The following is a 26,443-nucleotide window of genomic DNA, read 5'->3' as shown; positions in this document are numbered from 1 at the left end:
ATCTCAGAATGAATTTAAATTAATATTAAATGCTATAAATACATAAAAGTATTGTCTTAAAACTAAACCTCAAAAACCTATGAAATTATAAATCTATAACTTATAAATTCATACATTTATCATGTATTGCTACTGCCACTCCCAACAAGAATGCCACAATATAATTACAAAAACACAGAGAAAAATGTAAAGGCTCATACCAAAGTTATATTAAAGTTATAAAGGTTTAAAATTCAGGAATAATAAAATTTCTCAAGAACTCCTTATCAGAATCCAATTAATTGCTCAGCTCACCACCGTTTCTTCTTCTCCAAATCTTGAATATGAGCAGCTAAGAAAAGATGAGCCACATCAGAATGAAAGCAAACAAACTTCTGACTGTTAGAGCTTATACACAGGATGGCTGGAAACAGGATTGCCATGACCAGGCCCAAGTCAACAAAGCCCTGTTTTAAGGAGATTAACCTTTTTCTTCAGGCTTGAAAAACCCTGTGCTACGTCTGGGAAAATAACTACTGCACCACCTTGATACTGGACTCTGTTTCTTCCATACCTAAGATAAGACATGTTTTCTTATCTCCTCTGAAGAAAAGAAATGGCTTCAAAGTTCAGGAGATAGGTCATACTGTAATACCAATAGGATGAGAGGCTTTGTCAGATCACCTGACTTAGAATTAGTATGAGGAGAAAAAAAAATGTACTAGACACTTCAACTCCATAAAGAAATTCTCAAAATCAATGTATTTCCTCAGTAAATACATACCCTAAATGTCTTAAGTTTTAAAACTAAATATAACAACCATTTTTACATACCTATTGTATTATACTTCAGAATGCCATGCCCCAGCATAAATGCAGAATTCTTCTCCAAATCTTATCTGCATTTATATTTCAAGCCTGAAGGAAAAGACTGTCAAGGAATAGCTACCCTCTCAAACTAGTATGAGGAAAACTCTAATTAAACCCAGTTGAAAATAATTTGTGGCTTTAAATCTATTTCAAGTAATATTTACATATATAAATGTTATATAAAGAGTTAAGCTCAGCAATGAGCAGAATTAGGAAGTTTAATATTAAATGTATAAAACATTCTTGAAATGAAGATGGAAAATGGCTACATGTTTGTACAGGTCAACTAGAAGCTTCAGAGCTGAGCTGTGACGTGAATTCATTCTATTACAGTGGCTGAGTTATTTAACCTTTGTGAGCAGCATTTTCTCATAAGAAAATGGATTAATCATCAAGAAGAGTTCTTAGCCTAAAGGTGTATCTCATCAAATGAGCTGTGTGCAGAGGAAGAATATTTACAGTAATACATTTCAGAAAGAAGTTTCCAGTATTACAGACCTACTGACATGGGTTGATTCTTAACATGTTTTCTTTACTCACAAGTGTGCAGCACGCTAAGCTAGTAAAGAAGCAGAAGCAAACTTTATCCATGGCTCTGTCATAACCTCATTCTATCCTCAGCCAAGTCTATTAATCTTTCTATTTCCCAGTTTCTCTAAAAACTGTGCAAGTCAATGCCACAGAAATGGCAAGGATGTGTATGAGCTAATGAGAGAATATCCATCAAGCCCTATGATCCCAGAAGACGGCACTAAAGGAACACAAATTTGATTAAACCTCTAATGTCCCAATGTTGATAACCTTAGTAGAATTGTTAAGGAATAACTTGGTGTGGGTGGGGGAGTGATTTTTTCTTGACCTCCTAATTTTGTGTATCTAATTTATTCATCATTTATACATTTATTCATTGATTCAATAAGATGAGTATCTTTTATTACATACCAGATACCCCATTAGGCAATGGTGAAATGAAATGACATAGTCCCAGACCTCATGGGAGATGCTAAAGAAACATAAATGAATTGGAGCTGTCAGTATATTAAGACAGCTTAGTAATCAATCTCAAAATATATCATTATAAATTTTATTACAATATATGATTATAAACTCTACAGGAATAAAAGTAGGCTGTTTTGCTAGAAAATAATAGTGGAGAACAAATTTAGATTGGGTGCTTAGAAACAGTCCAAGGAAACTGAGATATGAATGATGCATATTAATTAAATGGGTCATGTGGGAGGAAAAGCACCGCAGCCAGAAGGAACATCATATGTGAAGGCTTTGAGCTGGAAATTGGTGATGTCTTCCAGGAAATGATTGGTGAGACAGAAGGATATTGAACAAAGCAGGGAGGATTATCAGGAGAGATCTGAAAGGCAATCAGACCCAGACCCTGTAGATGCTGGTAGGGCATGTTAAGATATTGATTTGCCATTCTTAGTGCAATTGGAAGTCATTGAAGGATTTTAACATGGAAAGTGAAATTATTTTGTTAATGTTACAAAAAAGATTAGTTGCTGTATAGAGAAGCACTGCATGGAAGGTGAGCCCCTGTAGGAAGCCAACTATGGGAGACCTGTTTGGGTGCACTGCCTAGATCCTCTTTACAGGGCTAGTGCCCGCCTCTCACAGCCAATGTGGGTGATGGTTGCTAACTGCTCACACCTAAAACCTTTCCCAGGGACTCAACCCAATTGAGGAGTGTTGCTTTAATCCATTTTAGAGCATGAGAAGCCAAACTCCTTTACCTCAAGAGTGAACAACCCTGCCATGTTGCTCATGCTCCAGAACCTTCCCTGTGGATCAGGCTAAAGCTTGAATATACTTGAAACCATGTACTGAATTTACTCAAGCGGTGGAGGTAGAAGTCAAACTGAAGTAGATCAGAGAGTGACTAGGACGTTAAAAAATAGACAAAACCTGAGAAGAAAAGCAGCTAAGTAAAAGAATAGAAACCGGATGAGAATGTGGAGCCAAGAAGGGTCTTATTAGTTGTTTTTATGTTATTTTTAATTTTTTGATAAAAGGTGACCAGGACACATTTGTAGGCTGATGAGCCTGCTCCACCGGAAAAGGAGAGGTAAATTTGCATGAAAGAGTATAACCAAAAAGTGCAAATTTTAAGGAAGACAAGGCGGCATCTAAAGAGCATGAAGAAGGATTGGGTTTTGATAGGAGGGGGGACATTTGTACTCTTTTAACAAGAGGGCAGGAGGAGATACATGAAATATCCCTTCTCTTGCTGAAGGTTTGTTGATTTGGTGGTATGCAGATGGGAGCATGACCTCCTTGATGGTTTTTACTTTCTAATAAAGTAAGATGTATGCTTTTCAACTGAAGGTTGGAAAGTTTTAACTAATTTCTGTGAAGAGTAAGATCATGCTGTCGTTAGAGAACCACAGCAGGAAAGCCAGTAGTCTTGGGTTCCCATTTGAGATCAGCGACCATGAATTTATAGTTACATCAGAATGTCTATGCACATTCTTCAGCCATTTTCAAATACAAGGGTGCAGCATAGAGGTGGAGGATTTTGCACTAAGGGTTTGAGTTTTGCCAGGCCAGTTAGAAATTGGGGTGTGAAAGTTGAGGGTATCTAGAAAAGAATGATTATAATGGTAGAACCCAGATTTTAAGCTAGATAAGGAAGAATGCTCAAAGAATTGTTACACTAAGAATACTTGAGTTTATGAGATCAAAAAATAAAGGAGGAGGGGAAAAGGATGTTGGAATTTTGAAGGTGGTACAGTTTCTGGTAAAGATTGGTCTAGAAGTGGCCACAGCAGTTGGTACTGAAGTCAAAGGGGAGGCATGAGAGGGGGATGGTTTACTAACGCTGCTCTGTATCAAACCTTTGGTTTATACAACCCTGGTATTCCATGGTCCACCAAAATCTGCCAAAAAACATGAATTATATTTACAGAAATATTTAACCATCATTACATTACAAAGCAATCTGGATGAATAAAGGGTACTAAGTGAAATGCAAATATCGTCCCATTTTTTCCTTTGGGGGGAATGTACTTCACATCACAGAAACATTGGTTTAAATAAAGTTCTAAGAACATATTCTTTTTGCTTTGTTTTTTAGGGCTTAATAGTACTAATGTGGCCTTGGACTTCTCTAAAGTCAGCACAAATGATCAATCAGCATTTCACTGATTGCTTAATTCCTCCTTCTCTACATAAGAGGGGGAAAAAGCCCTTGCAAAATGTGTTTGTTCTGTTTGTTATTCTGGACAAAGCCGATAACGAGTTGCAGCTGCTGTACAGAGTGTACTGCTTGCCGAGGCCATTGCTTTAACTTATAGATAGAAAGGAGCAGCCAGAGATGTGCCTCGGGCTGAAGCCAGTGCTGCAAATAGGACAGCACTCTCCAGCTACAGTATATGCATTTCATTATCCAACAATTTGTTCTGGGAGGACAGTTGATTGGCCAGGCAAGAAATTCAAAAAGAGAGACTTAAATATCACAACTCAACTAAAAGAGCTCTTCTGTTTTCTGACCTGAGAAATTCACTTCTATCAGTCTCAATAAAGATCCTTTTAATATTAGGTGATGCTTGTAATATTAGGTGTGTTCAGAAACACATGTCCCTCTGGACAGAGTGCACCCCTGATGATCTGAGTCTTGGGGCTATGCCTCAGGCTTCATAATTCCTAGTGTGAAAGCTGCTTGTATACCCAGCCTTCCATCCAGCTGGGTTTTGTTCTGCTTTTCTTGTGTAACTAATGGCTATGAGTCAAAAAGATGGGTCAACTACTTGCTCTTGACCATTAAATAGGTGTTTAAACTAAGCCAACTAAGAAACAGCATCGTTTTTCCATTTGGTGATATCAGTTTCCATTTGTTCCTAGATTAGAACTAGGATGTGAAGAAAATAATAGTAGTCAATATTATAAAGTTTAAAATAATACAATGTAGTCAATATTATAAACAGAGATATATTTCTAGACTGGATCAATAAAATAGTAGGCTTCTATATTTTATTTGAAAAGGTTCTGAAATTACCCACTTACTGTTTGTGTGACCTTGAGCAATTGCTTTAACTCTGAACCTCAGTTTCTTCATATACAAAATGGGAATACACCTGCTATGGAGGTTTGTTGATAGAATTTAAATGGAATAAGTTATGTAAAATGCCTGGCATTAGTAAAGAATTATCTCAGTGACTCAGAGTATAAATTGGTCTAGTCACTTTGTAGCACAATTTGTCATTATTCAGTGAAATGTAAAATGTGCATACCTTATAGCAATTACAGTTTTCAGGATGTAACTCAGAAATACTAAAACATGCACAAAGTGATAGATACATACATCGAAATATAGATATTCATTGCAGCATAAATGAACCAGTGGGAATAACATTTAAATGCATGAATATTCTTTTTCTCTTTCGAAATTCTTTCTACTGACCTTCCCCACAAACTCACCTATTTCTTTTGGGTAGTTTGGAATTATTACAATAGGAAGGCAAAGAGAAAGAAAAAGTTAATATTTATCTTCTGGCAAGGCAATGGGTTTTGCAGTAAGAACACAGTCTTAACAAGTTGATTTAAAATCGGGGAGAGGGGAGTTTTTAAAATTCTTATACTGCTTTACCTTATAACTCAATCTAGAGGATTCAGATTATATATGCATTTTTCACATCTGGTGAAGTGGTAGGAAGAAGAATGGAAGCACAGAAGTCAGATCAGCATCCTTTCCACATCTACTTTCAACCCCTGATCCAGGACCACTCTTTAAGGAAGTAAAGGAGTAATGTAGCAGAAATGACAGCAGCAGGCCAGCAGATGCATATTCCTGAGACAGAGCCCATGGCATTCAGGGCCTGGAAACTGGAGACCCAAAATAACCCAAGTCTCACTGTGACAACACAGAGGTTCCGAGAATACTGGAAGAATTAAGAAGGCTGGTGACAAAGTGGAAAATCACTGCAGGTGGTTCATTACAGTCAAGGGACAAATGTCTGGACCCCATGACACTTCTAAGAGCAGATGGAATCAGCACAGAGAGCAGACAGGCTCAGGTGCTCTGCAGATATCAAGGCGGACTCAGGGCCGGGCACGGTGGCTCAAGCCTGTAATCCCAGCACTTTGGGAGGCCGAGGCGGGTGGATCACGAGGTCAAGAGATCGAGACCATCCTGGTCAACATGGTGAAACCCCATCTCTACTAAAAATACAAAAAATTTGCTGGGCACGGTGGCGTGTACCTGTAATCCCAGCTACTCAGGAGGCTGAGGCAGGAGAATTGCCTGAACCCAGGAGGCGGAGGTTGTGGTGAGCCGAGATTGCGCCATTGCACTCCAGCCTGGGTAACAAGAGCGAAACTCTGTGTCAAAAAAAAAAAAAAAAAAAAAAAAGGTGGACTCAGAGGATACTACATCAATCTGAGCACTCTTTCCTTCTGCACCACCAAATCATGTAAACCAACAACCAGATGCCATCTTCAAGAGGAACAGGAAAAGCAGGTCAAACTTGGAAAAACGGAGCAAGTCGACCAAACAAGGACAGGAGTATTTGGAGTACTAAATACAAATACCTAAATGGAGTATTTGGACTGCAGCATTGGACTCGAGACAAAATTTACCAGAGTAGACTCAAGTTTAGCTCTTGGTAGGTGAAACTGATCAGATCAGTTATTTAAAAAATAAATTAAATAAGGCACTGTTTCACACATTTGAACCTACTGTGGATAATTCCAAATCTTGCTTGGAAATAATCAATACAGATTATTACAAAACACAGTATGCCAATTTGTGGAATACCTTACACAAATTGAAATGAGATGAAAAGATCAAAGTAGATCTTTATACACTGAGAATAAGAGCAAATACTAACACAGAATTTACTATATCACAGGCTCTGTTCTGAGTGTGTCACAAGTGTTCTCCTTGTCACCCTTCAGCAGTCCTATGAGGCAGATTCTGTTGTTATCCCTATTTTACATATGTGGAAAGTGAAGCACATAAGTGATCTTCCTGAGGTTCCCCTACGAATTAGTCATGAAGCCTAAATAAAAAGAATTATAAGGCATACCCGTGAGTGAGGAAAACAATTTATATAACAATATGCACAGTAAAATATTAATTAAACATACTATGTAACAACCAGTACTACAATTTTTATCTGTAAGTGACTAGAAAAGGGTCTGAAAGGGTATTATTATCATATTAGTAACAAATTTCTCCTCCAGCAGAGGGAATTTTTTTCCCATAGGAATATCTTAGTCTTATTTGTAATATTTTAATTTTTTTACATGGAGAATATGGCAATACACTACTCATGTTACTGAAACTTGATAAAATATATGAAGCTAAAAATGGTCACCTAAAAGTATAATAATATATATTTATTTTCTGCTTTATCTCCAATATGTTTACAATACAGAAATTATAACAAAATGCAAGTAAATGTATTGGATAATGTTGAAAGTTAATAAGTTGCACACTGTAGCCCTACCATCTGCATTGATGTCAAAGGGCTGAATTTTAATTATGCAGTAGTAATTAAATAGGGATCAACGTCATCATCAAAAAATACAGAGATTGCTATTTTAAACAAGATAATTTCTATTTAAAAAAGAAAATGCATAAGAATATTAAAATGCATAAGAATATTATTTTAATATATTAAATAAGTTTAGCTAATATGAAATTTAGTTTTCCTGCGTTCTCTTAAAGATCTCAGGCCTGACCTCCATTCAGGCCTATTTCATGCAATCTGTAATATACAAATGCAGGATATTTCAAATGTGGCATTATAATTATGTGTGTATCTGGATAAATATTGAAAGAAATAAGGATACAGGCTTTATTATAATAGGAAAAAAATAAGCCCTTGTAAAGTTTATAATGGCTTTTAAAACTTGAAGATCATATTGGAACAACATAAAAAAAATCTGAAAATGGCAACTTACTAATTTTGAATTTCATTTTGTAATTATACAATCTGTATTCCTATTTCAAATCCCACCACAAACAAACAAAAGTGACCAGTGTAGAAAATATAATGAATCCTTCTGTGCTCCCCAAAACCAGGAGGATTGAAGAACCCGTGTTTTACAGGAAGATAATCCCTTGCTAATTACCAGAAAAATGCAGTTAAGAATTACATGGTTTTTGCATGATACCTTATCTGTATAGCAAAGGATATACACATATATACAAAACATATATTTAATATTATGTATAGCCTACAGTTTTATCTAATACAGTGTTGTTCATTAGCCTTGAAAGAATTAGTAGTATTGGGAAGTAGTATGGAAGAGGAAACAGCACATGTCTTGTAGTATAACAAATTACTTGAGTCTCTGCACAAGGCCAGACTAAGCAAGTGCATCATCCATCAACAGTACCTGATGAATCACAGCATCTCTGATCCTAAAATAATCATTGCTGTCTTATAATTCTCATATAAAACCCACACTGTTCAGGGAAATGTGGTGGCTTACTACAAATCGATGGTATAAGACATCCACCTTGGAATCAGGCTATCATTTTTGATTAAGCCTGCTATTGAACAGCAGTTGAACAGTACACCTGTAACACCTAGAAAGCATTCAGGTATGTCGATGCTTAATATTTCAGAGGGCTGTTTTGGTAGACCTTACTTATGCTATTTACGTGTGGCAGACACACCACGGGAGGAGGATGGCAGTTCATGCTTGAGTGCACCATCCCATACACAAAGCCTTTACTAACCCTATGCCTGTCACTCCAACCAGACTGAATTACACAACTGTCATTCCTTCAGAACACACAGCAAATGCAAAAGAAAAAAAATTATTCACATGGAAAGAGTTTTACCAATTATAGTTGGGTTTTGCCCCTTTTCTTATCACTGGCCCTTCTCATCACTAATTGGTTTGAAAATTAACCCTTTAGCAATATACTGTAACTGAATCTGCTGATGATTTAAGGAAATAGAAATCCAAAACCCACAATTCATCTTTAGATAATATATAATATCATGCTGCAGCTTATCAGCACGTCAAAGTACAAAAGTTTAAGAAATTTCTATTAAAATGCATCTGGCATCATTAAGGAAGAAAATGTTAGGCTTTATATCTTTCTGAGTTTCTGGTGTGTTCATGAATATGATATAAATTCATCAGTGACTTTCAAATGATTATATTTCTAACATGTGAAACAGTAAAATCACCACATGGGCTTCTTTCTCTTCATATTTATTTATCCTGTATTATTTAACTTTAAGGAGTAATATAAAAATGTTTTAAGTTTTCCAGCCAATAATTGACTCCTATGTTATTTCTCCCTTACTCTCATTTCTCTCTTTATGAATATAAGATCGACCAGGCAAATTAAAGTATTCTCTACAAAAGTGTTATTTATGACAGTAAATATCCACAGCTGGTATATGTAGTTTCAGTGTTCTTTGAAGATCTACTAGCAAATTTTGGATTACCAATCCATGGAGTTTATATCTAAAGAAGCACCTGAACTGCTTAAATCAACATACATACATTTTAAACTACCCAGAAAAAAACTGAAGTTATTAGTAACTAGAGAACTGATTTTCTATTTAAGTTAAAAATTGTATGTAGTTTTAAAAAATTATGTATACACAAAGTCATTTTATTTTATCTCCATGTAGTCGATTCAGGATAGATTTAACTCAATATGTGTATGATAACTCTGAAATAGACTTGCATTGGAAATGGCAGGATAGTGTCAACAGACCTGAGCACAAATCCCAACATGGTCACTTACGAGCTGAGTGAATCTGGATGTGTGTAATCCCTCCACATAAGTTTTCTCACCTTGAAATGATGATCATAATAGCACCTCTCTCATAGTTGGTGCCCACTTTAGATGGTCTATAGGTGGGCAGCAATCTGACTTGGAAAAGCAGGAGTTATGCTGTGTAGAACTTTACCGAATAATGAGGAAATTTCAATGTCATTATCAAAAAATGAAGGAAAAAGGGAGAAGAGACTAAACTATTTTTAAAGTGCATGTAGTAAAAAAGAGAAAGTGTCATAGCTGGGATAATGTTTTTGAAATATTAACAGATGTATTTTCTTCCCCGGGAGTCCTTGTGTTTCCTCCCTTACCTGCTGAATCAAGCGCCAGAATTCCCTATTTCCAGAGGAGATGGTAAATACCTCAAAGAGTCACGTTATCATTCATCAATATTGATCTTCGAATCTTTTTTAAAGTCAGTAGCTGAGACCAATCTGGGATGCTAGGCTTTCTGGTATTGTGAGAAAAAGGATTTGTGGGTTCCAGTGAGCCAGAGCTCAAATGACTCAGCATAGCATTTATAGTATAAAACTTAAAGAAGGAATGAAACATGAGGTTTTTTAAATACTAAAAGGTAGATAGAAATCTTTTAATGTGTGGAGCGTTTGGGAGGGGAACTGGGTAAGAAAGACTGAGCCTATTGTATCATTCTGACAGGGATAGATGACTAAAACCTGCTCCCCGAGCATAGCCAGAAAACACAAGCTCTTGGGAAAACCCCTCACTCAGCATGTTACAAAAGCAGCATGGCAGACATGGCAGAAGGGCCACCACAAAAACTGGGGAATGTTTTAGGCAGATGAGCCTGAAGAAGCCTCCTAGAGTTTCAGAGTGTTCTTTCTGCACAGAAAGCAGCCATGAGTTCTTGAGCATCCCCCGAGGAAAGACAGGGAAGTGCTCCGCAGGCCTGTTACCTAAAGAGAGCCAGAGTTAGGGCATGAGGTATAGAGCCTGAACATCCAGCCCGGAGGCCTAGGCAGGCCCATGCAGACCCAATACACCAGATGCTACACATGAGGTCCACAAGCTGGAAGAGAACTGCCATGTCTCAGCAAAAGCCAGCAAGGACCAGAGAAGACCCAAGGAACAGGACACTCTTCCCCTCATGCCAGGATCACCTATAAGCCACCCAGTAACCTAGATCATCTATAAGGATAATCAAAGAAGGGGCCAGGAGGTGAATACAGAATTTGACTGAAGAAACTAAATGTGACTAAATTAAATTGAAGTAGCAAGAGTAACTGTTTTCAGCCAACTGGAGACTTGACATTGTTAAGTTCAGTAACAGAAAAATAAAATGTTTCATTTCTGCATACCTGAGTTATAACTGTAAATTTTAAACCCATGACAACATCTCATCAATTATATATTTCCATGTCAAGTAGATTCACTGAGACCTCTTCAAAATTTACTGCGTATTCCTTCTAAGATACTTTCAAGTTAACAAAAACATGCAATCAATGCTACAGACTGCAGTCAATAACTGCCACAGTGGAACAATCCTAGAAATGTACAAATCAGGCCCACAGCAATATATAGTAATGATTTTGAGGAGTTGTTACAGGACTGGATAATCATTTATCTTTCCAGAGTGAGTTTGCATAAAGCCGAAGAGAGATGAAGTGATTACTATGGTTCCTCCCCTTTCAAAGGTGCCTTTCATCCCTTTCCCAGCACAAGTGAAGATACACCAGAAGGGAGCAGAACATCCATTAGTCACCGTAGGGCTGGCTGCACGCCTAAGCAACATGCTTGTCTGTGAGCAGCCCCTTGCAAGCAGTCTCTTTGCCATCGAAACACTGCTTATTTCCCCACAGGGTATCTTGATGCCTTTTAAGAAGCTGTGTGACAGCAGAAACAGAGTGCTGACTCATCAGAATATGTGGCAGGAACCTCCAACATGGCTCTGTCACTCAAACTACACATTGACTCATCAAGGAGCAACCAACAATGGTCAGCTAAGGACACCGGCTTAATTCAACAATTCACATTCTGATTAAACCAAGTGTGGAGAGTTCTAGCGACTGGTTGCCCTGTTTCTCAGTGGCTTTCCTTTGAAGAGATGGAGGAACAAAAGACAATTTCTGATTACTCTGAAATGAACTTGCTCCTGCAGTTTTATCAGTGGTCATTCGATTAATCCCTCCTGGTAGGCCACTGTCTGGTGCATGATCCCTCAGGTTCCTTCCAGAAATAGCTGTTGGGGATCATCCAAGAAGCCTCTAAGTCACAAAGCTAGGAAATTCTTAAAGGAACTACTTTCCAGAAAATATGAGTTTTTATTGTTTCACAGTCAGATAAAAACATGTTACCACTGTTTACAGCCCAGTGAATCTTGATATGCACAGCCTTAACTGGTACAAATATGTACGAGGAAATGCATTCCTTTGGGAAGGTTGTAGTTGAGAACACAGACACAGAGCCCGACTTCCTGGTTCATATTCTGGCTCTACCACTTACTAAATGAGTGAACTTGGGAAAATTGCCTGATTACCATCTTTGTACCTCAGTTTTCCATCTGTATTAATAGAATAATGATATTATCTATGTCATAAGGTTGTAGTGAAGATTAAATGCATGATTTCTAGACGGAGTGAATGCAACGTTGTCTAGCATATAATGTTATGGAACTATTAGCTACTACTTGTTGTTGGTATTGTTATTTTTGCAATCTCAAGACTCTATTCATGGGGTTTCAGTTCTCCCAACCCTTACTGTACCTATATTTAACCCTTCAGAAAACCAGAAACCCTTTCCATGGTCTTCTTTGAGTCCGCATGACATCCTTATGAAGTAGTATGGGGAAGACAGTGACAAGCCTTTCCAGATGGCAATTCCCTGTGCTTCATGGTCACACTACTCTCTAAGAAAATCTTACACCTGTAAAGTGACTTTCCTCCCCTCTCACCATTGCTCTTCCCCATATTTCCCAAATTAATTGGCCCCTTGTTCTCATGGTATTGTCCGGTGCCCACATTAGCTTGATAACTGAGATTAATTCTTGGAGGATCACCTTCTTGAAGACCTATTTAACCTAGGAGACCTGGTCAATCATAATCAAAGAGTATGATCTTTAAAACTGAGTACTGTGTCCTATCAAAACTTTAAAAATATTTCCCATTTGGACTATGGGTTGGCTCTCTGTCCAGTTGGTAGACCTGCTTACCAGATATAAGGTACTGTGAATAGAAACTGTTTTATTGGCACTAAAGTCACTGGTAAACACATATGTTTATTTAGAAATAGTTGTTTCCTAAACCAAAGATTTAAAAAAAAAATGATTTCAATCTGAGAGAGCAATTTAATTTAACAGAGCAATTCAAAACTTTGAGCATTGGGACATATACCACTACAGGAAAATCTAAAGCATTTGGGGATCTTTCTTGACCTAAAAAACTTTAATTAAAAAAAAACAGACATAGATATCAGCTATTGCTATTCTTATTCCATCATTAGTCATCACCGTAGTCCTAAGAGGATACAGCAGATAAATAGAAAAATCTGCTCTTACCTCACATTTACGTATGACTGTTTCAAAACGAGAGTAATTTGGAATTTAGAACTGCTAAGTATAAAGCCATTCATTTAGTAGTTTATCAGGTGCTCTCTCTACTCTTCAGAATAATTTTTAATCTAATACATTCCAAGCAACATATTCCCCTTCCAAATAGCTCCAAGGTCAAAGACTAATTAGCCTTTTCTCTTGAAATTTGGCAATGACACAGACCTTGTTGCTTCACTTTGACGTTTGGAGCTCTCTTATAACCCTCCAAAATTGTTTAAATACGCTCCAAAATGCCTCATAGTTCTTTGTAATCTGGTGAAGGCTAATGAAACACTTACTATGAAAATAGAAGTTTAAATTCACTACAATTTACTACAGGAAAGGCGAAACGCTTAAGCTTTCACCCCAGTGCCCCTAAATAAAAACCATGAGCAGAAATGTAGAGTTAAGCAGAGACCTAACTTTAAAAGAATACCAAAGAATTATGGGATTTTCAGAGTTAACAGTACTCCACGTCCTTGGAAGAAAGTATCATGTGAACCAATCAGAAAATCTTACTCTCACTGACTTAGAAATCTTGAGCTGCTAATTTAATATGGGAGTATACATTTTTCCAGCAAATAATAGAAAAAACTATGTTCAAGGTGTTCGCCTCACAAGAACAATGCAGTCTGGAAAACCATATACCCTAAAAAGAAAACATAAAAAATATGACTATCCATGTGTACTTAAATTTTAACACCCAGGAGATCCTACAACTTAGCTAAAGTTTCACTTCATATCAAGGGCAAATTATAATCTTGTTTCCAAATCTTTTTTGGTGGTGGATTGTAAATAATCTAAGCACATCATCTGTACAAAGAGCATTCTACTATTCACTCCTCCCCATAAACGACCTTTACTCCTGCAGCTCAAAGTTACCAGAAATTGTCTCCTCTTTTTTGTCTTTTCCTTTTGGGTAAGCCAAGTAAAACAGAGCTGGTAGGCATAACCTCCTCAAATTTGAACAAATACTTGAATGCAAAGCTTCGGGTTGGATTGCCTCATTAAAATGTTCCCAATTGATTACTTTTATTGTTCAGTTTTTCAGTAGGCATGGAATAATAACTACCAAAGAAACAGAAATCCTAAAATAACTAGTAAATCACTTGACAATTGAGAGACCATTACACGATGCTAAATAGAAACCACAGGAGCTAACGGCTGGCAGAAGAGTACTGTTCAAAATTACAAACTGAGCAGAGAATTATCTGTTCTGCAGAGCTCGTACTTTTTTCTCCCCGTCTTTTCCCTCTGTGGCTAAAATTGATTCCCCAGGGTTTTCAGCCCCAAGACCAGGTCCATGATCTCTCAACCTGCAGACAAGTTGTGCCATCTAGCACCATTTTTCCTGTATTAGAGATCAGAAATTTTAAGTCACATCCTGGAGAGTTTTCAAACCTTGTAGTTTTGTTCAACTGATGTCACGGAAAGAGTTTTTAGGACAACATTATTAATTTGTCAAAGTTTTTAAACAGAACTTAAGAATAAAGATTTTTAAAAGTTTTCTTTCTCATGAACATTTTTCTGATATTAACTTAGGTAACTGTTGTCCAAGCTTATTGTGCATAGCAACTGATAGGAATGATTATTAGAAACGCATATTATCGGGGCACACTAGATCTGCTGGATTGAAATTGCTAGTTAGAGGTGGGGACCTTTATTTTTAACAAGTTCTCCAGTTTGTCCTGAAGTAGGTGGTTGCCAGCTACAAGCATAACAGAACTAGAGTATGAATGGAAGTTGGAGCATAAATAAATGGAGAGACAGTATTTACGATGCTGCAGAAAGTTTCTTAAACTCAGTTTAACAGCTGCCTTTATCACTGCCACTCACAAGTACCACCTTAGGTTAAACTATATAACCTTCCTCAGCCTCAGCTTTTTCATCTAAGGAATGAAAATAGTTATATACACCCCAACACATTGTTTTATGGATGAGTTTACAGTGTTGAAAACACTTGATAAAAGATAGGTACTGTAATTCAGCTGTCCTCTAATGCAACACCCCTCAGGTCAGGCCAGAGCCAAAAAAAATCTTATGTAAATCTCTCTCTTGTAAAGTGGCCAGCAGAATTTTATACAATGCTCAGTAGTTTGGCTATCATAGCAATGTAACAAAAAAATTGATAGAAAATAGTGAATAATTTTATTTTCATAGTTGATGATAGAAGAAAAAGTATAAATTATTAAAAAATAAATGGAATTTTAAAAACTTGTTGGCATTTTCCACAAATACATTTCCAAATCAGAAGAGTCTAATCTATTTGGAAAGTTCAGTAACTCTGCTTATCAAAAACTGTATTACTTAACAATAGAACAAGGCATTTTTTACAGGAATTTTATCACTGTGCCCAACTTTTAGCTAAATCACCCTATGCCTTTACACAAGTCACCAAGTTGCCTTCAGAATCCACTTTCCTATCAATAGAAATACAATGGTAACCCTTACCAAGATATTATATTACACTTTTTTAATAAGATGTTTAAAGTCTACAAGTTGAAAATAGTTAGAAGTTTAAATTAACTACAATTTACTATAGGGAGCGTGAAATGCCTCAGAAGAGAAGACTAATCTGGTGACAAGATTTGAAAATGCTCTTGACTAAAAATGTCTAGCATTATATTGTGTGTATATCTCAAGTTGAAATAGAATAGAATTGAACTGACATGGAGCAATGAATGGGCAATAAAATGGGGACAGAATAAATGCAGTTAAAATGAAACCAAATAGAATCTATACTTTATCCATCCCCATCTATCTCCACAATACGGTCACTTATTATCAGGATGTTTAACCTAGCTTCTGCTTCTAATGTGAAGTAAGACATTCTGTCTTACTTCTGGTGGAAGTATTGATTAAGTAGTGAAGAGTAAGCAAAAATATTCTGGGATGCTATCTTTGCAGACTTTTTCTTCTTTTTGTCAGATTCAAAGGAAAGCACAGGCTAAAATGAATCTCTCATTGTTTTCTCTCAAGACACTAATGTTATGGCTTAAGTAACTGTAATGCAGTAAGTCCAACAACCAAGAGAAGGCAAATGAAAATACCTTTTTCAAATTGCATAAACCTGACTGGACAAAACAAATGGTAGAGATAGACTCCCTGGTTATCACAAGAGGTAGACTCTAAAATAGGTTTATTCTAGCAGAGCCTTTAAAAGGAAGACAACATTTTGAACTAGTTCCAAGAGAAAGTGGAAATTATTCTTGTTTTTCTGCTCTTTGCTTTCTAAGAGTCAGCTCAATTTAATGTCACAATGATGTTTTTTGCTACCTACTAAGTGCTAAGTCTTAGGAGACTGAAAAATGATTAAGCCTTTGTTCCTATGTTCGAAGAAATGGGAAGAGTCAAAACATATAAAATTAACTCCACAGGGAGTGCTCTGTTTCTTGATTGTCCTAACACTAGCTTTATATATTCCCAGTTCTATCTTCACTATAACTCCCTTTAAAAATCTTAACAGGGACATCTCATCATCATGCTTTCAAATATGCATAAAGCCAAATGTGTAATAGTCTCCTCCCCTTAAAAAAGCACTCCACATTCCAAATTTACTCAGGACACCACTATTTTCTCAATAACCCATGCTGTAAAAGTTAACATTTTTCTATTCATTCTTTTGTTGCTTGTCCCATATTCAGTTAGCCATGATGTTGTCAAATTTTCCTGAGGAACTTACTGCAAAAGAAAAAAAATTGTCTCAATTCCTACTACTAACTGCACCCTATTCCAAATCCTCTTGACCTTTTTCTATTAGAGTCAGAAGTACATAGGAAAACAGAGATCTTCCTCCCCCACACTCATGAAATTGGAGCTAAATGAATAAAAATGTAGTAGACACCACTGGGATGGCTTCCTAGTTCACAAGGTTCACCACTGAGATCCCCAGATGTGGCACTGTTCCTGCCTTTCCTAAGGCACTGTTGTTTCATTCATCCTGCCCTTCTTTGAGCTACGTTAGTGTATTTCCAATAAATTACCTTTTCTTTGACTTAGTGATTTCCATTATTTGTAACCAGAAGAACCTTTACTACAAAAAGAAATGAAGTTGATCATTAAATGAATTAAATCAACACATAATAAGAGGAGACAGTCTCTCAAATGTATAATATTTTACTTAAAAGAATACCAAAAAGCTTAACTGGTGCTGTTTATACAAAGAAATCGTGTATAAGTGTGAAAACACTATTTATGGGGATCTAAAGTAGTTCTGTGTACATCAGAGAGACTGCAATTGGGTCAGTAAAAAAGTTTCTGTTCTCTGTGGTGGGGTAAAAATGTTTTATCTGATCACAAGGCAATCTAGATAAAATGTGCCTCAAGATTATCTACTTCCATTTGTTCTAATTATACACCCACTAAACAAGTAATTGAGTGCTACTTCAAGGCCCCCAAAACAGGCTGACCAGTGTTGAGGATGTAAGCACTTTAAAGAGACAGCTCCCATTTTAAATTAACAATATCCCCATGTATTCGGTTACTGCAAACCTCATACCAAGAGTCTGAGCATTCCTAAGAACACCAATAAATGCAAGCTTATAGTGGTCCTCAAATGCTAGGGAGTATAACACTAAGTGTCATGAATTCACAAGAATATATCAGTCTCTGAACCTCTGATGCAACCTTCTTCCACTCCACTGCATCAAATTATAAAGCTGTATGCCTGCCCCTCTCCCACAAAAAATTCTCTGTTTATTCATTCATTTTTTAGTCTTTTTTAATCTGTCAAGAATATATTAGGTAATGAAGTATAGTGGATACAAAGATGGACAATAACAAATAATTTATTAATAGTATGCTAGTAAATATAACAAAGCACAAACGAAAGGTTCTATTAAGACACACAAAAAGGGACTTATCTTGATCAGGGGTATCAAGAAACACTTCCTGATAAAATTACATTAAAATTGGACCTGAAAGATGGCCCCAGGTTACTCCTTCCAAATCTATGTTTCTGTCATTGCAAGTTTAATATTTAATAGAACTTTCAACACTTCTCCCATGTTCAAAATCTCTACCCTCTAAGACAATAATTAAACTGAGGTGACATCTTCAGAAACCACTAGACTAGGTGATCTCTTAGGTCCCTTGTAAATCTGAAGATCCCATGACTAGTTTTCAATATGTACATAATATTCCATTTTATGGGAGTCCTGTAATTAGCTGGAGGTCCCTCGTATTTTTGTATGTAAGAAAAGTAAGTTGCCAAGAAATGTAAATGACTTCGTTGCATTTCTAGGAAAATGAACAACAACTTAGTATAGGTGTTTTTGTTTGTATAGTGTTTGTTGAAAATTGAAAAATACACCAAAATATTAACAGTGGTTTCTTAAGGGAAAGAAAGAAGGTAGAGAAAATATAAAAGAGGAAAAAAGGCTGTTGAATAACTTAAAAATATCAAGGGTTAATTTTAATAAAAATTCAAAGGTACATACGCCATCTAATTGCAGTTTTTGCCATTACTTTTAATGCCAAAAACAATTACTTTTACACCAACATAGTATTTCTGCAAATCTGTAAAAATTGAAAATAGTAGAGATTTTGGCATTTACCAAACAGAAATATTATGGATAAATGACAGTATTGATTGGTGACAAGATCATAGCAATTTGTATCATTGGTATCTGTTTTCATTTCAATACTATGCTAGAAGTTAAGTAATGTTTTAATCTTTGTGATTTTTAAATATAATTTGTGTTAGCCATTCAAAGTCTCTCTTTAATTCAGCTTCATTCTGTCTCTTTAGTTTCTTACTGCTTCCTAAATGTATTCACCAAGCACTTTTTATCAGTAACCTTCAGTTTTATGGCTCCTGTGATAGATTTCAGGGTGTGTGGGGCAGGGGCACCCGGGAAGTAAGGGAAAAAAATGTCTTGATTTCTGCTATGCAGCAGGCCCTGTGCTAGGTGTTTTTCACTCATAAATCCATTTAGTCCCTTCAACAAGTTAAAATGGACATATTACTGTCTTCTCTCTTTTACAGATAAGGAAACTGAGTTAAGTAACTTTCTTGAGTCCACGGCACCAAAGGAGTAGAGCTGGAATTTTTACCCAAGACAGCCTAATTATAAAACTCATTATTTTTTCTTATTATTTTTCTTTAAGTTCTGAAATACATGTGCAGAACATGCAGATTTGTTAAAGAGGTATTACATGTGCCATAGTGGTTTGCTGCATCCATCAACCTGTCGTCTACATTAGGCATTTCTCCTAATGCTATCCCTCCCCTAGCCCCTTCATACCCTGACAGGACCCGTGTTCCCTTCCCTGTGTCCACGTGTTCTCATTGTTCCACTCCCACTTACAAGTGAGAACATGCAGTGTTTGGTTTTCTGTTCGTGTGTTAATTTGCTGAGAATGATGGTTTCCAGCTTCATCCATGTCCCTGCAAAGGACAGGAACTCATCCCTCATTCTTTACCCACCATACTTCATCCCTTTCCATGCTCATCTCCCGTAAGTTCCCCAGTGGATTCTTCATTGAGGTCATACCAGTCATGTGGGACTACTCGCATTTTCTAGTACATGCCATTCATTTCTCTCATCCAGTCTCCCTTTCACACCCTTGTCCTTGTCTTTCTCTTTCTCCTATTCCTGCTCCTTCTTATCCTTCTTTGTTTCTTTGTTTCTTTCTTTCTCTCTCTCTCTCTCTCTCTGCATTTTACTTTGCTTGGAATGTACTACTCCTACTCCACCTGTATATTAAGCAAATTTCTATTTGTTTCCTAAGGCTCAGCCTAGATATCCTCTCCTGCAAGCCATCACTGTATGACATCTCCAAACAGACTCAAGAGCTTCCTCAGTACTCCCATTATGCCTATTTTTAGACCTCTATTGTGTCCCTTATCACTGCTACAATTATTTGATTATTTAGCCACCAGCTCACTAACCTTTTACCTTCCCCAGCCTAACTAACTGTGAGTCATAGTCAGGCAAAAGCCGTAAGAAGTTCTTTATAATTCCAAAGCCTCATGCAGGACCTGGAAGACATGCAAAAACTAATAAACGAATGCTAAGTGAATGAATAAATTAATTGTTCCCTTGAGTTCAGTACACAAATCCAGAGTAACCTAGAGAGGACAGGTGAGTGAACAAGACAGAATGAAAATGATAGTTTGCCCTGTTCTGAAAAGATAACATAGTCTCTCAGATAAGTTAACTGTCTGAGGGAGGTTTCCCAGCAGAATAATTAACTGGAAAGTACAAAGTTTCAGAGAAATTATATCTGTTTATATATACTAAGTTTTACATGGTGCGGCTGTAGAAGCTGAAGCCTAACTCAGGGATACTCAGCCATACCAAAGATTTCCTTGTCCTTGGTGTGGCACAGAAGCTGGGATAATAGGTATCTCAATAATGACCCAAGTAGAAAAATGACTGATGATGACAGGCGACTCCTTAGTTCTTATCATTACAAGAAAGGAGGATCCCCTTCCAATAAAAATTAGATTTGATTTCCTGCCTCTTCAGTGGATGAGACCTGAGAGTTGAATTTGAATAAATAAAGATTTTAAAAACTGATACTTCTTACTTTACCAGATTTGGTATAAGTTAGGACTACTGGATTCCAAGCAACACAAAAGTGCACTCAGCAACTTAAGTAAGAAACACCGAAGGAGGTTCTGCACAGGAAGAACAGCCAAGAAATAAAGCCATGGGACCAGCAAGAACGAGGGAAGCTCTGAGGGTCCAGGAAACAGGAGTCGATGGCCTTGTCAGAGTGCCATTTCTGAGCTGAATTCACACCAATTATTTTCTTGTTACTCAACCTGACAGAGAAATCTGATTGATCCAGCATGGTCCAATATATCATGAATTGGCTAAGGGAGATTGGAGTAATTTTAGGTACAGTCCCACTAAGATTCCAATCAAATAAGGATGACAAGTTCCCCCATAGAAATACAGGAGTACAGAAACCATAAAATAAAGAGACAGCTAAATATATTTGGGGAAACAAAAATAATATATGCCCTACTTATTTATAATCCTCCTTTTCAATATTTCAAGTGTAAGCTCCATGCAGACAGGTACTTTGACTAGTCTTGTTTCCTACTATATCCTCATCACTATAATATTAACTAGAATACAGGAACCATTCAATAAACATTAGTTAAGTTAATACCTTGTTTCTAAATAAATTGCCCTTTGGTTACACTAGCTAGTTATTATGGAGGTCCAAGAAGGAAAAATATATACAGTCAATAAATTTTTATAAAAGCAAAACTATAGGAAAAAAAAAATCAAAGCCTGAGGCAGCCTTAAACTGAGAACCCTGAATGGTCAGAGACCCATAAGAGGGCTCCTGAGGTTTATAAAAGATAAAGAGCATAGTACATATTAGAAGGAAGGCATGGGAAAGCTAGGAGAAGGGGAGTATCGTTCATTGGTTTCCTGCTTTCTGACAGCTGTTCTGGTAGGTGCTTTTGCATATGCTGTTTTCTTAATATGGTATACCAAAACTTTGGGGAATATACAAAAAATAATGACTATCATAGAATGTAGACTGCATTTTCCTCATAGTCATCTATACAGCTAGCCCTTGACCTCAGGTACCCTACACTAAGCACATATTTGATTTGCACAATGAGGCCATTGCCTCTGGTAAAGAGCAAAGAGTCAACATTGCTGGTCAAAGAAACATCAATCTTTCCAGTTCATCTCTGCCTCATCTCCAGGCATACCCACTGCGGGAAATAATGCCAAGCACTTTATATGTGCCTACATGAGCATTCTTTCTTTGGATTATTAGATAAAGAAAATATATCATGGAATGCTATTCAGCCATAAAAAGAATGAAATCATGTCTTTTGCAGCATCATGGATGGGACTGAGGGCCATTATCTTAAGTGAAACAACTCAGACACAGGAAATCAAAGACCTCATGTCCTCATTTACAAGTGGGAGCTAAATAATGTGTACACATAGTCACAGAGTGTGGAACAAAAGACTGGAGACTAAGAAAGGTGGCAGAGTAGGAAGGAGGTGAGAGAGGAGAAATTGTTTAGCAGGTACAATGTATATTGTGTAGGTGATGGCTACACTAAAACCCAGACTTCCTCATTATGCAATATATCCAGGGAATAAAATTGCACTTGTGTCTCTTAAATTTATACAAAAAAATTAAAATAATAAAGTGTGCAAACACCACAACCAACTTACCTTTTTACGTTCTCCCTTCTCCTGTATCCCTCAAAGTTGTTAGCAACCAACTACTTACTCTGTCCTAAAATAGTCTGCTGATATAAGGCAGAGATGGTGTTTCCAGTTGCTTCTCTATACTGACAGTGAGATCTAGAAGAAACATAAAGAACAGTACCTAGTCCATGCTTGTTTTACAGATGACAAAACAGAAGCTCAGATAAGAACAGGGAATTGCCTAACATCTCACAGCTAGTTAGTGTTAGGGCCAGGACTTTAACCTGGAGCTCCCATTATCTAATTCAGTTAATTCTTATTTCACCAGAGTTTGCTCAGATGTTGGAATTCCAATGTAACTTTAAGATGTTTACAATAAATAATGAATCAACTACCTTAATTGTGGATTAATATAATTTTTTTCACTTAACTTAATTATTGAGCTCTATCAGTCAGAACATTTTTCACAATCAAAGGATTTCCAATACACCAGAGCACTTTTACCTTCTCATAAGAACCCAAAACCAAATAATGGATTTATCATAAGATGTTTTAATTTGGGGTTATTCTTTTGTATATTTGAGGTATCACCAAGATGATGGTATGGTCCTTCTAATTATACAAGATGGTGGTGAAGCCCATGAACCCAAGAAGTAATAGCAATTGTCCATTATTATCTCTGGAGATTTTTTTACATCAATACAACCTCAACCATTCAGATGAGGATGTTACTATGTACCTAGTCCAATAGCACCATCTGGTTGACAGAAGCAAAGGCAAGCAACAGAAACTATGAGTCCAGAATAAATTGTTATGTTTCCAGAGTATCTCACTCACATTTTAGATTCAAAATTTATGGAATGAAAATGTAATTCTCTTGGCCTTTTTCTTTAATTATCATACCAGATTTCTGACTTGCAAACAACAAAATCCATTCTGGCTAAAGTTAAAAAAGAATTTCTTAAAATAACACTTAGCTATGCCAAAGCTTGATCCTTAAAATATAAGAATCATGAATTGAACTTTTTCAAAACTTAAAAATTTGACTTCAAAGGAATTGTTAAGAACATGAAAACATAAAACACAGAGTGGCAGAAAATATTTATAAATCATATTTCTGGTAAAGACTTGTATGCGGAATATATTAAGAGCTCTGGTGATCTGCAGATAGTCTCCCTGAAGTATTTACACTTGCATGTGAAGAAGTTACCCAAGTCTAGGAAAAGAACCACCCCGAAAAGATCAGAGGGAACAGAAAGACTAAAAGATCTTGTAATTCACAGAGTATTAGAGTCAGAAGAGCCTTGCTTCAATAGTGGGAAATAATTAGCCATAGTCTATATATGGGTCTGATTCCGCCTATGAAGTCATAAGAGCAGGATCCAAACCGCTCAAACTGTTACCAAGTAGCTTTGCTGCATCCTAGAACAAAGCTCAAGGATATTTATAATAAAACAAAAATCTTTAGCATCAAATAAATTACATATCTGAAATCCAATAAAAAATTATTGGATTTATAATATTTCCAGGCATACAAAGAGGCAGGAAATGTGATTCATAATGTGGAGAAAAATAAGTCAGTCAAAACTAACTCAGAACTGACTCAAACTGTAGAATTGACAAGGAAATTAAAGTAGTTATTATGGCTCAATTCCATATGTTCAAACAGTTAAGTAGAGTCATATTTATAAAAACAAGCGTTGAACTTATGTAGATAAACACTACAATGTTGTGATATTACACATCTGCTGGATGGGATTAACTCCAAAGTATATATTGCAGAAGAAAAAAGCAGTGAACTGAAAGACATACCAATGGAAACTCAGTAAAATGAAACATGAAAAGTAAAAGAATTTTTTTTAAAAAATGAACAAAGCAGTAGTAAGCTGTTAAACAACTTCAAGTGGTCCACTATATGAGTCCCCAAGAAGGAGGAATTAGGGAACAGAAAACCATGTGAAAAACAGTGGTTAAAATCTTCTAAATTTGATAAAAACTGTAACCCACTAGTGGAAACCAGCTCAGTGATCCTAAAGCACAAGAGGCATGAAGAAAACTACGCCAAGGAATATTTTAATCAAATTGCCCAAAAACATTAATAAAGAGAAAAATCTTGAAAACAGAGAAGGATATATATAGAAAGAAAAAAGATGAGGATGAAAGGATGATTAAGGATTAAGGATAATTAAACATATTTAAACTACTAGAAAAAAAATCTGTCAATCTACAATTCTGTTACAAGGAAATCATTCCAAAAAAAATTAGCCATTAGAGAATTGCAAGTTGTAACTACCATGAGATGATACTACCTACCTACCTATAGGAATGGCTGCAATTTAAAGACTGGCCATAGCAAATGTTGGTGAGGTCTGCAAAGGATTGGCACTCTCATACACTGCTGGTGGGAATACAAAATGTTACAATTTCGAAGCTTCATAAAAAGACAAACATATATTCACCACACGATCCACCCACTGCATCCCCCTTTTCCCTCCAAGAGAAATAACAACATATGCCAATAAAAGATGTGCACAGTAATGCTCTTAGAAGCTTTATTTTGTAGTAACTAGAAACAAACCCAAATATTCTAATATTTGTACAGGTGAATGTGTAAAAAATATTGTAGTACATTCATATCATGGAATACTCAGCTATGAAAAGAAATGAACTACTGATTGCCAAACACAACAACATGGTGGAATCTCAAAATAATTATGTTTGGTGAAAGAAGCTAGACAAAAAAAAATTCATACTCTGTGATTTATATAAATTTATATAAAATTTTAGAATTCAAGCTATAGTGACAAGTAGATCAAGAGTCACATAGAGACAGAAAGGGTAGGCAAAAAGAAATAACAAAAAGGCATTAAGAAACCTTGAATTTTCACTTATAAGAGGGAGTTGAACATTGAGAACACATGGACACAGGGAGGGAAACATCACACACCAGGACCTGTTGAGGTTTGAGGGACAAGGGGAGGGAGAGCTTTAAGACCAATACTTAATGCAGTGGGGCTTAAAACCTAGATCACGGGTTGATAGGTGCAGCAAATCACCGTGGCACATATATACCTATGTAACAAACCTGCACATTCTGCACATGTGTCTCAGAACTTAAAGAAACGTGGATGTGACGGATGTATTAACTACCTTGATTCTGGCAGTAGTTTCACAGATGTATACATATGTAAAAGTGCATCAAATTAAACACTTTATAAGTACAACTTATTGGATGTCAATTACACCTCAATAAACTTTAAAAATATGTGTGTGGTATTTTTATCAAAGTTATATAAATTTAGCAAAATCAATACTGAGGCATATATCATCATCTTAGGATAAACTGGAATACATGAATAAATCAGAAATTTGATTTTAAAATATAAGTAAATAAACAATGATGATTTGTATTTCTCAGAACCTTTCCGAGGAATATAACAATAAGCATATGGATGTGTTTCCAGGAATATGACTGAGACAGGCTCATGAGAAAACCACAGCTACCACAGCTGCCTCTGAGCACTGCATGCTGGAACACATCTCTGATTATATCACTACAATCCAGAACAATGCCACTTTTTCATTAGGGACTTTTGCATAAATTGTTGCCCTTCCCTAAAGCCAAATACCTCTGCCAACTCTTGCCTCAGGAAAATGCAGACTTCACAGCTTCTTCATTCTGGATGCTTTCGAACTGAAGTTCCGATCAAGTTCGTCTGACTGGTGGGGTTTGGGTCACTTGCCCACATCTAGATGCACGCAAGGCTAGGAATTCAAGTTCAAAATCCATGTACGGCAGGAAATACTCATAATGTGTCAGTTTCTCATCATTCCTGAAGGCCATTTAGAAGATAATGGGTAGCTAGAAATAATGATAGTTGTCAATTACAATCATTATTCAGAATTAGACCTATGCCAAACTACTAACATTTCTTTAGCATCACTTTCTGGGAAAGAAAATTTTTTTACTAAGGAAAATGAAGAGCACAGATATTGAGCAATAATTATCATTCAGCTAACATACCTAGGACAAATGGCTGTAGCAATACTATCTCTACCGCTAAAGAAATTAAGCAGCAGTAACAGCGTCATCATAAAGATCACTGCAAATCTAGTCTAATTTATAAAACAGAAACTCACAATATTTGC

General features: G+C 36.4%; 1 protein-coding gene across 3 annotated transcripts in view; it reads right to left on the bottom strand.

The window, feature by feature from the left end:
* Positions 1 to 22,445, bottom strand: part of CPS1 (carbamoyl-phosphate synthase 1) — a 155,751-nt gene extending 133,306 nt beyond the window's left edge. Inside the window, exon 1 of one of the 3 annotated variants that reach the window (XM_008999418.6) lies at positions 22,319 to 22,445. The gene's annotated coding sequence lies outside the window, so the exon portion shown is untranslated. Of the gene's footprint in view, positions 1 to 200; positions 446 to 22,318 lie in introns of those variants that run through there. The other 2 variants (XM_054257904.2, XM_035305601.3) reach the window with 2 other exon arrangements.
* Positions 22,446 to 26,443: the final 3,998 nt, after the last annotated feature.

This window comes from Callithrix jacchus, chromosome 6 (genome assembly GCF_049354715.1).
Source record: "Callithrix jacchus isolate 240 chromosome 6, calJac240_pri, whole genome shotgun sequence".
NCBI classification, from domain to species: Eukaryota; Metazoa; Chordata; class Mammalia; order Primates; family Cebidae; genus Callithrix; species Callithrix jacchus.
The sequence above is the reverse complement of the archived record's forward strand: the minus strand, read 5'-3'. Positions and strand labels throughout refer to the sequence as shown.